At 39.4% G+C, this 12,671-nt stretch overlaps 1 protein-coding gene and 1 long non-coding RNA gene across 4 annotated transcripts in view; both read left to right on the plus strand.

Moving 5' to 3' along the window:
- Positions 1–2,598, plus strand: part of LOC117955240 — a 9,785-nt gene extending 7,187 nt beyond the window's left edge. Inside the window, exon 3 of the long non-coding RNA XR_004658994.1 lies at positions 2,588–2,598. This is a non-coding gene — a long non-coding RNA (uncharacterized LOC117955240). The remainder of the gene's footprint in view (positions 1–2,587) is intronic.
- Positions 1–12,671, plus strand: part of gria4b (glutamate receptor, ionotropic, AMPA 4b) — a 113,475-nt gene that overhangs the window by 26,829 nt on the left and 73,975 nt on the right. The gene's annotated exons all lie outside the window — the stretch shown is intronic.

The following is a 12,671-nucleotide window of genomic DNA, read 5'->3' on the forward strand; positions in this document are numbered from 1 at the left end:
CCCCCCCCCACCTATGTAATGATTTTACAGATGAGGTGTTGGTGTCTACTAGACCTGTGGGTGCTATGAAACTATGTTGTATTTCCGCTCCTGCTATTCTCACACAAAGTTACAAAATTGTTACATTTCAAGCACTGATTGAGTTATAAGAAATAAGCACCAATTATGATCATAAATGTTGTTTCTAGTTGTTTTTTTTACCCTTTTTATAATTGAAGTTTCTTGTTTACATACTAAAAACAAAAATGATCATCTGATCATAAATGTGATTTCACAAGGGTACATGGCAAATGTGAACTATAAGTGATGGATATATCATTGGAAATTGAGCTAAAGTAAACATCTATTAAGTATTTTTACATAAATAGTTATGGCTGTATTGATTTAAAAGCCAAATTATGTGGTGGGTCCACAACATTACACAACATTGGCTGTGTAACAAAAATATGAACACCACACAAGGGTGAAGAAAGCTACAGGAGGTAGTCCAATGTTCTGCACTAGATGGGATGAGTAAAACGTTATCATGACCAAAAATAGGACCCAGACTTCTCCTTATCCTCCATTGATGTCCTCAGAAAAACGTCAGCCAATAGCTACGCTTTCGTGAGCATGCTACCATGCTCATAATGCCAATGATAACATACTGATGTAGTAATGTTAGCATGTTAGCATGCTAACATTGGCTGATTAGACTGATGGTAATGTAAATTGTTTAGTGGGTATTTTGTCACCATCTAAAGGATTAAACAAGTTGATTATAGTAATTATGATCTGATGATTGTACAAAGTGAAAAAAATAAGGGATCCATTAAAAATGGACTGACGGGCATTGCCATCTCTGCAGCCATGGAGCCACTGGGGCTTAAAACTGGTGGTGGTCCTACGTAAGTTTTGTTATGGCTCAGAAATTGCTTGTATGTGTGGTGTGTATTTGATGAGTCAGTCTTACAAACTAAACTCTGATGATGTGCATTCTTTTTAGAAGGTTTGGATGGAAGTTTGAGCAACGGATGGAACTGGAAGTTTATAGGCACAAAAATGGAGGAGGAGGGGAGAGTGAGTGGGAGAAAGGAGTGTGCTCAGGGGAGAGAGGAGATTGGGGGAAAGCATTTTCTGACGTGGTTTACACCAGACTAATACATAATGTAAACTCACACACACAGGGCTTCTCATTGACTCAGACAGGTAGCAATGGGGGAATAGAGATGTGTTGTGTTTCTAAAAAACTAGAGAGCTCGATGTTGGACCAGATCCAGACGGATGTCCTCCTCTAACAGTTCTTGTTTATTCCAAGACCTTAAGAGAAGTGAGGAAACTTTAATGAGCTCTGCAGGGAAAATGAGTCAGGAAATGACAAACAGGACAACAGTATGTATGAATTTACGCAGTGCAGTAGTGCTGTATTGTACTGTACATACAAAACAGGCGTGGAACTATCTACCAATTAAAATGCATAGAACCCTCAGTTTTGGGATGTTCTAAACCAGTCTGCAGGAACAGGATCAGGCCTCTATTTACATCAGATGTTTGCTGGTCGTACCCCAGCTGCAACGACCGTTAAACCACACCGCAAGTAAGTAAACAGCAGAGCTGAACAAAAGAATAAACGTCAACCAGGAGTTTTTAATTAAATATCCAATCTGACAGTGGCTCACCTGCTGACAACTAACTCTTTGTCTCGATTTCTGACAGTTTGCAGGTGCATCGAAGCTCTATAGAGCAGCTGTTAGTAAAAAATCTAAAAATGCACCTGAACTGCAGGTTTTTGTTCATCCTGTAAATGAAGAAATGCTTTCTTAACTTTCTAGCAGAAAGATACACATTAACACAGGGCACTGTTTTTGTAATTTTTTTTGTAAAATTTTGCACACCAAATTAAATGCTGTATGAATGTTTTTGCCGGCTTAACCCTCGTCTACATTGACAAGGTTTCATTTCCGAAATTGTTTTGCCACCAGAAATTTGCCGGATGTCCGTCACCTTTCGCTTTCTTTGTGTAGCAATTTTAAAATGTGGTTGATTAATGAGGACTATGGTTAACGCTCCTTAGACCTCTGAAGGGTAAATCCAGACAGCTAGCTAGTCCATCTGTCCAATCCGAGTTTTATGTTGCACGACTAAAACAACCTTAGAACGTACACATGTTTTTCTCCCATCCCAGAATGCTATGCCGACTATCCAGACCCTCCTTCGCAGTGCTGTGGAGGAAGGTAATGGGAGATTAGCCAAACCCTAACCATCGGCTTAATTCTTGATACATTAGATATGTCTTCAAACACACTTAAGGGTAACTTAAAACAACAACATTGTATTGCTTTTATTGAGAAAGATCTATTATCGTAAGTTCTTTTTTTTTATGTTGTTCCAGAACTGTAGCTCTGCTGTGGAGGGAAGTTGGGAGGTTTTCAAAAATTTGATCTGCATTTTAGGATCCTATTGTTAATTTAATATACAGCTGATAATGCTAATTAAAAAGTCAAGAAGAATACATCACGTCAAAACAGTTTGGATGTAATGTCTAATCAACAGAAACAAACCAAGACAAACTCATTTTGTATATTTTAAAAGGCTTTGAATTATCTAGACAAACTGTTTATGGCATATATATATATATATATATATATATATATATATATATATATATATATATATATATATATATATATATATATATATATATATATATATATATATATATATATATATATATATATATATATATATATAGCATTTATTCAGTTGCATTATCATAAATGTCAATTTGTCTTTCATAAAAGAAATTGTGCTACTAAAGCAGACATAGTGAACAAATGAGAGAGCCATGAAGCATAAGTACTGATTTACTCACAAGTTTATATGTATGTTAACCCCCATTTTGAGTTGAATTAAAAACTCTGTTTTGAACTCCAGGAGGTGAAAAAGCAGTAATTAGAGCTATAGCGAGACAACAAAATACAGTGTAGATCCCCAGAGGATAATAGTAGAGCTGCAGGTATATTGGTGCTTACCATGTTCCGCATCAAATCTTTTCGTGTGTTGGCATGCTAACATTAGCTAATTAATAAATACAGTTGAGACTGAGGGGAATGCCGTTAGTTTAGATGTAGTGGTTACAGGTCACAGAATCAAGATCAAGAAGATGTTCTGATACCATTTTGATACCTAAACTTGTTTAGTGACTGATTCCCAGTAGCTTTATACTACTACACCTGTATGGATTTGATGTGATTCCTATTTTTGCATGGTCTGACTTAGGTGAAACCCTTTGTAAAACATAAACAAATACAAACAGAGATACCATTACAATTCTAGGTATAAATAACATTCATTTTGCTAGCTCTGACGTAAATGAGCTATTAGTACTCTCTGTTCCTAGCAGCACAGTGAAACTAACTAACAACTAACAGCGCACAAAAGCACTGCATGGGTTCGTTGGAAAGACATGCATATTTTCCGATACTCTATCCAGTATGCAAGGCTGTATCTTAGAATTGCTGTTACGGCTATCGGTATCAGAAAAAGAATTTCATGGCAGGAAATCCTATTGACAGGCTTTTGTCTTCCATAAAACCTCATTGGCCTTTGCGATGAAAACATGTAAGCTCTTCAGCCACCGGTTTCAATGCTGTGTGACAGTGCTGATTGTAGGCATAAATCCCAGTTTGGTCCACTGCCTGCTTTACAGACAAGTTCAGCCGCTCCAGGCGGACCGTAGGAGAGAATGAGAGATGCTATGTTAGTGCAATGTAATGTTACCAGCTTTTGGATAGAAATGCACCCATTACAACTAATGTTAACAAAACAATACGCCTAACGTTATGGGTGTGAACTGATATTAGGGTTAATATTGGAGATCTACAGGTTGTGTTTTGCTCAATAGGATGTTAAGTGACTGATCAGTAGGTTTGCTGCAGTTAAACATATATCCTCTGTTCCAGACAAAACCTAATATTTATGTGGAGGACGCAAGCTCATTTAATAATTTAATAATTAATAATACAACTGCGTGGTGAACCTATGAACCTAACTCATAGACATCTGACGTTAAGGATTTATGTGGTTGTTGCCCAAATAAAATTATGTAGAAAAGAAAAACTGACATAAGATCCTTTTTCAGTACACCAAAACGCCAAGAGAGTATTATAAGTCCTCATATCAAGACAATTGGGTAACATCTTTATAAGAATGGGTGCTAATCGAATTATTAACATCACTATGTCACAGGCAAAGGAGACAGAAAGAACTGAGGAACAGTGAAACCAGGGACAGTCAGGTGTAGAGTCTCAGGTTAAGTGTGTTGCGCTTAGTTCATATTTTTGGAGGTATGTGGCTTTCAGGGTTATTTGATGAGCTTCACCAGTGGCTCACTAATTTACATTATGATCAGCTAATTTAACAAATGTACAAAAGAATTGTGTTTATTTTATATGGGGACACTTTTTCAAAATAAGTCATTACGTTTTAAGGTATTTTTGTGGCTTGATTGTAAACTTTAAAATAAAATTAATTTATATGCTTTAATAAATTTAATTTTCAGAAACACTGAAAAGAAGGATAATGGTACAGTCTCAATGCTACATTAATGATAGTAGTAAGGCTCTGTGTACACATATCCTCTAAAAGTGTAATTGTGGCTATATTATTTGTGTCCCTTTCAAAAATTGCTCTTCAGAAACTTTATGTTTATTGTCCTCCCCAACTGTAAGATAGGATTTACGCCCGTGGTGCTGATCCATTTTTGCAACACGAATGAAGCATCAACCATCATACATCCATGGTTGTTGCCCCATGCCCCTGCTCAAGAATTTCAAACCACTGTCATGGCGGCTCGGAAAGAATAGAATGTCACATTTTACAAAAATAGTTTACTGATATGTGTTTTGAAAACATTTCAAGCAAAAAATAGGCCATGCAGCTGTTGAATCTTTCTTCATTTCAGATCGAAAAAAAGTCAGTTTGAAATATTTTTGTCTACTTTTACTGGATACTTGCGTCACGTTCAATGGAGTCATTTGCATAAAGATTGGCATCAGCCAGCTTTCTGACGCGTAGCATTTTACCCTCCCTGAATGCTTTGCGTGCACGTTGAAGTCGCTTGATGTCACCCATAGGAATATAGTAATACAAATGGATCACCACCGTGAGAATCTTCTGTTAGGCTCTGTGGCAGAAGGAGTGAGGGAGTAGCAGGGGAATGAGAAGATAAATCCTGCGCCCAAACGGTGTTGATAACGCTTGTTACCAGCCGTAATGAGGTCAGAGTCGCCGCTGTCTGCCTCAGATTGAGATTTATACAGAAATAACAAGGTCCAGCTGTCTCCCACTGCACATACCAATAAAGATAGATCTGGTTGAATAGCGTTGAGCATGGAAGGTGACCGCCATGATAGAGAATTCTGGTGGTCTTTTACGGAGGTTAGACAAACAAGCTGGGCACTTCAAATTATGGAGAAAAGGGACTTTTTAGACTGTTGGAAGAGGTACAATGAACCCTATTCACAATCAGCATGTTGTTTTTGATGATTGGCCATCTCGCACCAAACTGTGCTTTCACATTGTGAACAATTTAGATAATGTGTCGCTCTACTCTGACCAACAGTGGGGAAGAGAGAGGCTTGATTTCATCCGTGTTGGCTGGAGCTACACATTTTTAAACAGGAATATTTTTACTATTGGCTGCGTTTGTATTCTTTTTCATAGTAGCATTTTGATGAGTTGAATTAGCAACGTCAAGACTTGGAATTACTTAATATTACATTAAAAATCATTTTAGAGCAACAAAGTCACCCCCAGGAGGTTGGGCTGGACAAATGGTTCAAATAACACAAGACTTACACCCAGGAGATTGCTATTTATGTGAAAGCAAAAGTCAATGTTGACTTGCGCAGGTGCACTGATCGCTTGTGTTGCCAGACATTCGTAGGAAAAGTGGCAGAAAAAGTTGTGCATGACTTTTTCTAAGATATACTATGAACCATTCGATGAAGATACACTGACTGACTATTCAGTGTAGTTGTTAGCTAGCTAACAACAGTGGGCCTGTTCGTGTGTGCGAAAGCTCTGACCGATTTAAAGCAACACTAGAAAACTATTTGTAATTTAAAATAAGGTTTTCAAAATCGTTTCAGTGGTTCATCAACTCGTAACAGGTTAAACGGTACTTCAGCATTCGCTTTGCGGCTCTCTACCGGATATAACTGCAGTATTACAATTTGCCAGATCGAGTAGCGGAGCTGTAGTTCCAATGAGACATAAAGTTATTTCTTTATTTTCCCTCCGATTTTTGTTCTTTTCTACTCTTGTCTCTGTGCATTCATGTGCTGAGAAAACATTTTGCTCAATGTAAGCCATACTCAAGTCATGCAGATTGTTTTCCTGATTTTACACCACCTTTACTTAACTATATTGTTAATTTTTGTCAGTGGGTCATGTTAGTCTATAATGTTTCCCCTTTGGTTACTGGTTACCACTTGGTTACTGGCATAAGATCAGGGTCATCCAGCTGTAAATGGTAGCTGATTATTTTTTAGGAAAGTCAACTGCAGAATTTCCCAACTGAAACACCAAAGTAGAACTTCTTGAGGCTATCCCCAATCATCTTATGTATGAATCTTGGCCAGCGGGGAGAACTTCTTGAAAGTGGAAAGCAATTAAACACACAGGCCGACTTGCTTCACTGTACTGAGCTTTACTTATGTGTAACAGTAGCAGAAGGAGGAAAGAGAGACCAGAGTTATCCAACTCAATGTCGTCTCTTCTCCACAGTGAGAAAGGGACTACATTGGTGGCAAAACAAATAGACAGCAAATTCACAGTCAACTGGGAGGAGAGAAGGCTGAAGAAAAAGACAAAGAAGAGAAGCCACAGGGGATAACAGATGGAGTGTGGAATCATATCTCATTTGGAACTGAGCCAAATGTTCCCTTGAGGATAGGTAGGAAGGTGACAGTTCACCAGGTGCCCCTTCACAGTTCTGTAGGACTGTAAGTAAAGTTACCATCACAACTCCAAACTTTATCTCAATGAAATCTTTGACACTGCTCAGTCTCTGCAGTACTACCGTTTATAGCTGCCTCTGCAGCAGGTCAGTGTGACTTCTACAACCTTGAAAACACCCTGATCCTCGAAATATTTGAATCTAGACCAATTAGAACAAACCCCACTGATAACATTATATTTAAGAAAGGACTCCTTAAACTGTATTGAAGGATACATATAGAGAACTGGAACTAACACATTTTGGCACAGTGGTTAAAGATTCAGTTTTTTATTTTTTCCTTTCTGCTGACTAATGGTTAAGTTGGGCAACAGGATGATCATTCACGGTGGCATGATGTCCCATCCCCACATCAAGCTTCAGCAGAAATAACATCACATTAAGAAAGACTTTATGTCATGAGGCCTTTCCTTGGATTTTCCTTAAGCCATAACACTTGATTGGCGCTAAGATCCGCACAGAGCCACTGCAAAATAGCCTTGGGGAGGAACCTGTTTTGGTCGACAGAAGGTAACAGACATCCGGCCAAAGAGACATGCATCCGGAGCAATCCCAGAAGTAAAGTTTCGAGGACATAGACTACAGTAGTACAGACATTCTTTTGTAGTAGGTCAAGGGGGAAGAACCAGAAGTTTGAACTCTCGGCCCTGAAATCATTGACTCTGTGACAACATTACGGTTCCTGTATGCGTCACCCAAAGCATAATAGATTTGTATTATAAATTAAGTGTGAAGTGACAACGATGTTGTTTACCTTTACCTGTTTATATTTTTTATGATCCTTCCTTATATTTGGGCATTCTGTGTATTCTAGATTCACACCTTGTTGATATTTTTTGCACTCTTTCAAATTCATACTGCAACTGCTGTATAGCAATTTCCCTCGGGATGAATACAGTTCCATGTTATCTTATCTAATATCCCTGAACCACTGACACTCTCTTCAATCCACTCACATACACATATTTTCTGTATGTTTAAAGCCTCTGGACATACAGGAAAATAATCCAAATATGTAAAATTGCACTCCTTTTAAATAAAAACAGCCCTGGAATATGTATAGTGATGCTGTGATTCCAAATGGCTTAGCCAAACCCTTAAAATTAGCATCTGATTGCATGCCAAAAGCCTATTAGTGGGGTGTCAGTTGAAAGTGTGTGTATAGCATTTTTATCGCTTATTAACACTGAGAAAAAAACAATTATGTAATGGTGTCTCAACACTGGCCAGCCAGTCATTTTCAAGGTCAGAGTTACCCTTTGTGCAGAATTTAGACTGAGAAAACAATTCATGTTGTATTATGAGGCATGTAAATGCAACACAAGGTCTGGGTTATTTATGATCTGAGTTTTAATAATGCATTGTGTTTTGACTTGACTTGAATTGAATTGTTTAACTTTCCATTTGCTGCATATTTCACAACAATAACCGTGAAAGTGAGATGGCGCTGCGCGTGAGAGTCCTTGCAGCTTGCCAGTTTAAACCCCCAGGAAGGAAAATGGAGAAAGTCTCTTTAAACAATTACTCTTAAAGACGTGGTAATTGTGTGTGTGTGTGTGTGTGAGAGAGAGAGAAAGAGATTGGGTGTCCACGCTCCTCTGAGCGCCCATATGGTGTATGCCAGTGATGCAGTTTTTAGCTTCAACCTTCAATCCTCAATCACACACCTCACATACTGTAAATCCTACACACACACACACACACACACACACACACACACACACACACACACACACAAACACACATTCTCTCTGTTGGGTCTTTCAGTGCTCCCTGTTGGTGCAGCCCAACACCGCAACATCGTGTTCAGGCATGACTCTCTCCTCATTAACCCTCCCATCTGGTTGCAAGTTGTGGCGATGTTTAAATGGAGGCATGCTTTCCAAGCATCGTCCCTCAATCACCACTTCCTCTCTCTCTCTCTATATCTCCTCGTTGACACTGGGTCTGGCGCTCTCTCTAGTGTGGTTTGTTGTCTCAGTCTCTCTCTCTCTCTCTCTCTCTCTCTCTCTCTCTCTCTCTCTCTCTCTCTCTCTCTCTCTCTCTCTCTCTCTGTAGTTCTCCTTTAACCTCTCAGGCTTGTGTTCATCTTAAAGTTTCAGACGGTTCAATCACTGTCTTCCATCTCTGACTTGATAGATCCACGATCATGAGCCACTGTCAGCATCCATAAAAAAAATGCTGTTTTCTTGTGCAGGGTTGTCTGCCTTTCATGAGTTAAAGCTCTTTACATTTTTAAGCATTGTGGCTCTAACCAGATTGAAATATCTCAGCAGGTATGGAGTTAATTTGTAAACAACAATCATGTTTCCCTCAGGATAAATTGTAACCTTTGGAGTTTCGTGGTCTTTCATCTTGTCAAGCCAGTTTTAATTTGTCCAATGACAATTTGTTACATTACACACTAACTAATGACTATCCCATGGGCAGTGCTCGTTGTTGGTGTGTTGATTTGTATTGGTAGCGTGTATATTCTAATTCAAACCCCTGGAAGAGTGGCCACTGTGATACAAATACTTTGTGCTTAGTGCTAATTGGCATGTCATCAAAGTTTTAATGTTGCTAACACACTAAACTAAGATAGTGAACATGTAACATTACCTGCTAAACATCATCAAACAGACATTGTGACTGTGTTTTTTTTTTACAATCAGAATTACAACCTTACAGAAACTAAAGTACTTCATGTTTATGTATTTTAAATCCATTTGCTTCAGCTAAAGAGGCTGCTATTCCCTGCTCCTCCCATCTTTGTCGACATGGCTGTGTGTTTAAGCTCTCTATCTCTTCAATGCACACACAGGCTTTTATACGTGTGTGTGTGTGTGTGTGTGTGTGCGCGCGCGCGCCCGCGCGCGCGTGTGTGTGTGTGCGCGTGTGCTCGCGCGCAAGCCTGAAGGTCATTTGTTGGTTTATGTCTTTTTCATCCACCCCCATGACCTTCTATGTTCACCACCCAAGGGTGAAGCATCTCATTACTAAATTAATCACTTTTCTGCACACATTCCCTTTTTTAAATGAATTTCTGTACGTGCGCTCGTTGATATGGTGTTTCTGCATTGCAGCTTGTAGAAAAGCACACAATTAACACTGAGCTAACAGACTGTCATTGTTGTCATTGAGACGATGACTGTGTTAATAATGTATTGGCTTTCTTATCTTATTGCATAGCTTCTTATCACTTGTTAGGCAAATCCATAAGAACAGTGCAGGTTTACATAAATCACTGGAATATACAGAATTTACATAAAGCTGTTGCAGCATTTTCACATTTTTTCCTCTTGTGTTGATAAAAGGCAGCAGAGTGATGGAAGCTCCTCTTGGCATTCCCTGGCAATCCATGTTACCGCTTACTTTACGTTCTCCCCACTCTCCCATGCCTTTGCTAGGAAACTGCAAATATATAGTGTGCTTTTTGATATTTTCTGCTTGTCTGAGCTGCTTTCAGCGCTTTCTAAAAATAGGACAAATATCTCTACAGTGGTTTGTGCAAGGTAGTGGCAGGACAGAACATGTCAGCTGTGTGACAGCAGTGGTGGGACCGGGGCACGTTCAAGACAATGATGATTGAACACTTTGTTTTTCAATGAATAAGATTGTTTTGCATCTTTAGGGCAACATTGCAGAGAATCTTGAAAATGACACTTTCAGTCATCAGTTTATTAAGGTTGCCTGTTAAATCTAAAAAATAAATCTAAACAAACACAGCAGCACTGGAACAAATTTGACCTTTGTGAAGCATTTTATGTTGAGATGTTTTGACACTTTGATTGACTGGTGTCAATTAATTTCACAATTTCTTGAGGCTGTAGATTGTCATGGTTTTGATTTGAATTGTCTTTCTAATATTCTGACATTCAGAGTTGCAGGGCTGTTAAACTGGATGTTAATGCTTTGTTAAATGATTTAAAAAAAAAAACTATTGGGCGTTTCAGGGCATTGGAACAATCTGAAAACACAACGCTAAGTATCACTTTATATACTTGTCTACAGTTAACTTATAATATTGGCTGTCTCTATTGTAACAGTATCCCAGTGACAACAGACTTGCAGATGGTAACAAGACTCTTTAGAGGCAGCGGAATTCAACACACTAAGAAAGTGTTGAACAGAGCCAACAACATATTTATGATTTGTCTATTCCTAGAGCTTTACTGGTAGATACAAAATAAAGTATATTAAATAATATTAGTAGTACGCTAAAGAAAGGTTGTGAGATTACTGAGTGCAAAAAGATTCAACTCATAGCTCTCTTCACACTAGATTATGAGATATACAAGTGTGCAAAGTTAAAATAGTCTTATCCTGAAGATGGGACAAAAGAAAAGGTCATGAGCTTTCTAAAGAGAGAGAAAGAGAAACGGGTTCCTCCTCTGGGTTCCTCCTCATGATTGTCATTCATAAATGCCATGGACCTCCTGTACTATTCAGATAACTTTCCATGGAGCAAAGTCTTAATCAAAGGTAAATTTGGAAGAGATGTTTTCCAGAAGCAAAGATAAAAAGTAATTCATCATCACAAGCCTTGTTACCTTCTGTGAGGAAGGCATCTCTAATTCTTTTGTTGAAAACTAAACCTGGGTGGATTACAACGCAACTGTCATGAATGGGATTAAAGAGTGTAACGCAATTGAAATATAGGAGTGAGGAGGATGGTTGAAGCTTCAGCAATGGAGGGAGGAAAACAGTGCAGCTCAAATCTGGTTTGTTGTGGCTACTGAAATGTCACACTCTGTACTGCCCTCGCTCTATATCCTATCCTCTCTTTACCCTGAACCTCTTCATCCTCTTGTCCCTCCTTTCCTGACTCATGGCTTTGATGTATCTCCTCAAACAAACACACACACATACACACACACACACACACACCGTATGCCATGTTTTTTTTAGTTTGTTTGCCTAAATCCTATTGTCTCATTGTTTACTCTGTTGCGCTTGAGTCAGTGTGTGTGTGTGTGTGTGTGTGTGTGTGTGTGTGTGTGTTGAGCTCCATGCATCTCTGAGGATGACCGGATCTGACAGCATCAGCCTTAAAAGAACTGTTGTCCTCAGTCCAAGAATCTCCCAGTGTACAGTATATGCGTGCAGGCATGTCAGCGTGTGTGTTTGTCTGTCTGTGTTATGTGTGTGTGTAAGTGTGGGTGGATATGCTGTCTCAAAAATCAGTGATGCAGAGTGCTTCTTCAACCCGTGCGCTTCCTCTTTCTGAATGCCTTTTCCCATGATGTCTCGTCGTGCGTGCCTGCGTGCCTGCGTGCGTGCGTGCGTGTGTGTGTGTCTGTGTGTTTGTGCGTGCGTGTTTGTGTGTGCGTGCATGCGCACATGTGTATCTGCTCATGTGTGCACTTCTATGACCTGAAACAGATCCTATTAGCGACAATATATGTTACTGTGAGTAGCTAGTCAGGGGCCTATGGCGCGGCTCCGAGCTGGGCCCCAGGGCTGACAGCAGACCAGAGGCCACCTGACTCAGTGGAGCAGGTGGAGGCCTCATGGTGCAGCTTTTCCCCCAGGCCCAGGCTGTGTGTTCTGACCATGCAGTGAGTCATAAACCATTAGCTAGCCTACTACCATAACCCAACCCTAACCACTGAATAACATGATAGCACAGAAGAGCCTTTAACACAACAATAAATATGCCACTACACAAACACACACACACACACACACA

Source organism: Etheostoma cragini, chromosome 13 (genome assembly GCF_013103735.1).
Source record: "Etheostoma cragini isolate CJK2018 chromosome 13, CSU_Ecrag_1.0, whole genome shotgun sequence".
Classification (NCBI taxonomy): Eukaryota; Metazoa; Chordata; class Actinopteri; order Perciformes; family Percidae; genus Etheostoma; species Etheostoma cragini.